Source organism: Erithacus rubecula (assembly GCF_903797595.1).
Source record: "Erithacus rubecula genome assembly, chromosome: 2".
Classification (NCBI taxonomy): Eukaryota; Metazoa; Chordata; class Aves; order Passeriformes; family Muscicapidae; genus Erithacus; species Erithacus rubecula.
In genome coordinates, this window is record NC_136685.1 from 91,410,968 (window position 1) to 91,417,214 (window position 6,247).

Below are 6,247 nucleotides of genomic sequence, written 5' to 3' on the forward strand. Positions count from 1 at the left end.
TGCTGCTAATAGCAAATATCAATTGATTCATTACTGTTCACAAGACTTGAATGTTTTGGAACAGGAAAACCTGAATTCTCATATTCCCCATAGCCACAACAGTGAGCAGCACCACCCCAGGTCTCATAGGTTAAGGAGGGCTGGAGGACTCTCCTGGAAATGCAGGCACTTTGCAGAAAACAGCAGAGAAGTCAGCTATCAGGTAACTGAAGTTCCTGCTTCATCAAAGCTGGGCAAAGGTCTTGAAAGTGCAGTCAGAGGATCTACCAGTCACCTCTCACTCCAGTCCATCAAACAGTAAATACAGGATTGCTATGGCTAGTAACAGACCACAGATTTCTACTAACTCTGCTTTTCAGGTTTATCCCCTTGTAAAAGAAAAATTTTAATGGTCGTGTGGTGATTGCTTTGTCTATTTTATTTCCTCATCTTTGGTTAATTATGTCGTACAGCCATCATTTTATAGAGTCAGCTGTAACAAGCAGCTCATCTGTACTAATGAATGAAGTATACTTAAACTATCTAGAACAACAAAATAATTTTGGTGCAACAGCAAGGTATGACAGCAGAAGGCTTGAGAGTGAGAATGCAGGTTACAGTAGAGAGAAGCACAGGCATTGCAGGACCAGAGAGAGGGCATGAGATAGTATTGGAGGCCCTGGAGATGCAATTATCTCACTGATCAAAGAACTCCAGACTCAAAGAATGTGTAAAACTTCTATTCAGGTGAATAATGTGAAGAAAAAAAAAACAAGATTCTAATAAATATAGGCACTCCAAACAAATCTGATGTAATGTGGTGATACAAATTAATGTAACTCCAGTAAATTTGGGTGTATTGTGGTGGCACAGATTAATGAAAAAGCTGAATTGTTAAAGCATGCTAGAAAAAAATGAACTGAAAATGTTCCCAAATGTATACTAGAGAAAGAGGGAAAGACTTTCAACACCATCTTCATAGCTTTACCCATGCATGACTTGGGAGACTGATGACACAGTTACTCCTCCTCTAGACTGAAGCCAGTGAGCCAAAGGGCAGGGGAAGATTATGCATAACAGCAGAAAAAGGCTATGTGTAAAGGAGTGTGTACACAGCAATTTTAACTGCATCATTATTTTTCAGAATTTTTTTCAGAATTATTTTCCAGAATTATACTCCATTTTCCTTTTCTCTTCATTATTCATTAATTATACTGATAGCAATCCAGCTACACAAATCTGACATTACAAACAAGCTGTGTTTTCTTTTTGCAGAACAAATAACACAATTTTGAGTACAACACTACCTTTTGCTCATGGATGATCTTCATAAAGGCCTTGGATTCCCATGATTGCAACAAAGAATAGCATATCTATCTGTATTAATGTATGATCAGGCTATAATTCAGCACTTCCAGTGAGAGAAAGATTGCCAGAATCTCTTACCAGCACAAGAGCATATCTGCATTTTGTTTTCTGGGCTGAACTAAGGTGTCTCTGCTTGTGCTCTCCAAGTCTGACAGCTCCAAATGTGAAATCACACCATCATGGTTAGCCCACAGTAGGCAAGTCCTACTGAGAGCCAGCTTCAGACTACCCAGGTTCATCACTGCCCTAACACAGCCATAGCCCTCCCAGTTCACATCTGGCTGATTATGCAAATCAACACAGACACATGCATGAAGATACGGCCCAGAAATCCAAAACACTTGTGAAAACTTTTTGTATTCCCCATTTCCTATCCTTTCTCTCTTCCCCCTCTCCTCTTTTTATCTCGTTCTATTTTGATTTTCCAACAGATTTTTGGGTCTGGCTCCTCTCCAGGGCACACGGATGGTTTACTTGGAAGAACTCTGCCAAAATGTCACTAGTGGCTTAGGCAGGGACAATGTTAATAAGAAACACTACAGAGAGGTTTCTGTGACGAGATGGCCATGGTTGATCATCCCAAAGAAGCATTGGAGATGAGCAAGAAGCACACCTCAGCCCACCTCAACCCTGCACAGCATGGTCCTCAATGGACATTCCTCTTCATCCAACGCTCCCATGCAGTGCAGTGCCTATCAGCCACAAGAGGCAGTCAGATCCTGTGTTCACCTCAAAAACAAATCAAATGTTACCTGGATGAGCAATGACTAGTGAATACTGTCAGCTACAGCCAGAGAGGATGATGTGGCTCAGCAGTGCAAACCAACTCAGTCTAATAATTGTCAGAGCTGAGAGTTTCAGGAGGAGATTTACAATGCTTCTGCAGTCTGGCTTTAGCTTTAAAAGTTAGGGTGGGGACTGTAAAGAATTGGCAGCCGATAACAGAGATGGAATGAAATCAAAATATCTATCCTTTGTTTATTCATCATCTTGAAATATTTATAATGGTCCAAGTAGCCCTCCACCCACCAAAGCTCACACTTGAGCTTTTAAACTTGTGTCCAGATTCAAGACTGGCAACATCTTGAGTCCATCTCTGGATTAACCCAAACCATTCCACTTTGACCATTAACAGATACTTCAACAAAATGATACCAGAATCTCAGCTAGCATCAGCTTTCTATTTGCTGTCTAAATCCAAATTAATATTAGGTGTTACAAGAGTAAAATAATCCCTAATGAACCTGAGAAATGGCATCCTGAGTGAAGTCATGCAAGGCCTGACTTCAGGCAACAGCCCTTTGTTCTAAATATGTGTATGTGTCTGTGTATATGTATGTGTATGTGTATGTGTGTGTGTATGTGTATGTGTATGTATATGTATATGTATATGTATATGTATATGTATATGTATATGTATATGTATATGTATATGTATATGTATATGTAAATAAATACACCTATAAAACAAATTCAGGGCCAACTGTCCTTAACAGAGCAATGTATATTACCATACCTACCTAACTGGATTTAAGACTTCTGATTAAGTTTAGCATTTCCCTCCACTCTAATTATTTTCTTTAAAAAAGAACTGTACACATAGAGTCCATATTAAAATCACCAATGTCCATAATGCTCCTAGAGTTCACATCTGCTTGTTTGGTTTTTTTCCCCTCTTTAAGGAGATGGTTGCCAGTAAGGAAGATTACATGTTGCCTTGGATTTTCCCAGAATATATCTCCTTGGATCCAGCAATATGGTTCAGCCTTTTGTACACATGGAGAGGGCAGCTGGAACATTTCAGATACAGATGTGAACCTCCCCAGAGTTAATTATTCACATTATTGTTTGCATCTTCAATTTGAGTTACCCAGTTTGTGTTAAAGTCCTGTATACTATCCACTAATTTTGGTGTACCAGTATCTTCTGGGAATTTCTGGCTGCAACTACTGATTCATATCTAAATCCCCAAGACACTTTTTGATTTGTGCAACTGGTAGTGAGATTGTGAACACACAGGTGGGGGGGGGGGGGGGAAACTTCTACCAGAAAATCAATTATTTAAACAATTAGCAGCACAGAGGAGACTAAAGATAGCTCTTCTAAAATCTTTTAGCTGAATTCCTTATTCTCAACTGCCTGCAGGCATCCTCTCCCTTTGGTGATCTGAAATTCCCAGCCCTGCAGACTTGGTGTACAATTTTTCTGATACTACAAGGCAGTTTATCAACATTTTCTCCCAGACCTGAAGGAACAGGTCACTCATTCCCTCCATATCCTCCTTGCACTTGCTACAGAAGAGCTGTGAGGTGTTTTTGATGATCTATTTCAGACTTTTTCAACATTGGATGCTCTGGTTTCATGGTCTGACAACTGATTGATAAGTCCTCTTTTGTGGGCTGAGAATGATTGACCTTTTCCTCTGGGATTCTCATTATAGGGTAGCCCCGTGTCCTCTTTCTTGGCCAAGTGCCATGGGAAAGACAGCTTGCAAAGACAGCTCAAAGAATGATGTATGAATTTAAAAAAAAAAAAAAAAAAAAAAAGAAAAAAAAAAAAAAGAGGAAGAAGGCAGCTTTGAAAATCATTCAGCATGACTGTGCACACATAGTTTAATATACATGAGTCTTTTTATCCTGTAAGGATTCTTTCTCACATCTCTCTGTTGACCTTGAATGTTTAGATGAGCCCTGTTTTAAATAGGCTTCCCTGGACTTGTCTAATCTCTAGGCACTTTTTTAAAAGAATTATCTACTGGGATCAATTTTCAAACAAAATCCATCACACTCAAGACATGGATTTCCAACTTCACAAGCCATTAGTTAAGCTGGAAGTAGAAATTGCAGCAACCACCACAGGCTTCCCTGAAAGTTACACAGTCTTGTCAGTGCCTCAGAGGGCAGCAAGACCAAGGGGAATAGCTAATGGGAGGATGAGAGGAAGAAAGAGCCAGATGCTTAAGAAAGTCACTCATGCTCTCTGAGAAGTTTCTTGGATTCCCTCAGATTTAATGGGGTGTTTTTCCTCCACCATTGACTGCAAAGGTACAGGTTTTTTTAAGCAGTTGGTAGCTTAAAGAGCTGTATTATCTGCTTCATATCCATACCACATTTCACCCATAACTGTGCATAAGTCAAACTCTGAAACTCTGAGATTCCTGAAAGGTCAGAGGGAGAACAACAACAAAACCAGAAAACAAAAACAAAATATACAATCCAAACAAACAAAACAAAACAAAACTTAAAACACAAACAAACAGTGACAGCAGAAAGGTACATGAATGACTACTGAAAAAAAGCTACTGACATATCTTGCAGTGGGAGAATAACAGAAATGGAAATAACACAGCAAAATATTCAGTCCAACTCCTGCACAAAAAAGGTGACTACATTTATTCAGGCCTAAAATTTGAAGGCTGGACAAGGGCTCCCAAAGCATTGTTTTTTCATGTAGTCATTAAACACCTTCCATGAAAAGCAATTTCTCAGAATCCCTCTAAGTTGAGGACTCCCAAAACATTGTACAAATTAAAAATTTAAACATGCAGACACTTTTTGAACTCTGTTTGCACATTTCTTTCACTGGATTTTTGCATGGATTTCCATTGGGTTTATCCTGGAGTTGTTACATTTGTATTAGGGGGATGTATTCCATTAGTTCTATGGACCTGTCGCAACAAGGGAGAGCAGAGGGAGGTCTGGGAAAGCACTGGGATAACCATTTCCTTGGAGGATTGCTTAGGGATCTGTCAGTGTATATTTTGTTAAACATCCAAAGGTGATAGGCAGAGATGGAGGGAGATTTTTTTTCTCTCTTATACATTAGCCAAATACTTCCCCAGACACAGCAAGATGCTCATCATACTACTGATGAAACACATGCAAGTGCAGTGTTCATATTATTTATAAATTCAAGCACCTAGGGAAATCAACAGAATATCAGCCTGAAGCTAACACCATTAATTTATCATGTTCCTATAATGTCCAAACCTAACACCATTCAGAGGTCTAGCCATGTACTGGGAGGTATGTTTACTATCTGCTGGCCAGGATCAACAGAAAACTCTTTTTTGCCATAAATATTAAGAAGATATTAAGAGGAGGAATCATAAAAGCAAAGCACATCCTGTGGTGACATTGTCACAATCCATATTGGGTTCAATTGTAGGGTGGTCAGATTTTTATTAGAGATGAGTCAGTTCTGGGGCCTGTCAAAAATAACTCATTCATCTAAAAGGTCTGCTGAGCTTGCTACTGCTTTTGAGCAAACCTAAAAGATTTGCCAAAGAAGAATTTCATAGGATAAAATAATATTAAATCCTGTGGTGGGGGCCTGAAAACAAATAAAAGGCAGCCCTAGTAGGTTATTTGAATTTTTTGCATACATGGATCATCTGATGCTGAACAATACAATCTGTAGAAACACTTAACTCTTCTTTTACCTCATATGATTTTAGGTAGAAAGGATTCTGTCTAAATTTAGATTTAAAATTTACCAAGTTTAAGGGTTAGATATACCTTCTAGAAAGATCATGACAAGGCACAGAGCTGAAGCACCTAGAAGTCCTTACAGCTGTAGATGAAAAAACAAATATCAAATCCAGCTGTTTCATTGTCAGACCACCAAGTTCAGAATCACAGGGATTTTTTTGAATTCCAGTCAACACTTGTTACCAATGTGAATGAGAGATATAAAATCTATTTTCTTTTTTCTACAATTCTTTTTAAAATTAGGTGTAAAAACACTCAGACAAGTTGAGTTTTGGATTTCTGGAAAGAGAGACTGAGTAATTTCACTGAATAAACAATAACCACTGTAACAAAAGCAAAATGGCAATAGTGGAGGGGAAAGAGTGGAGAAAGTTCTCCATGTAGACATTGACATCTCATATTTGCTATAC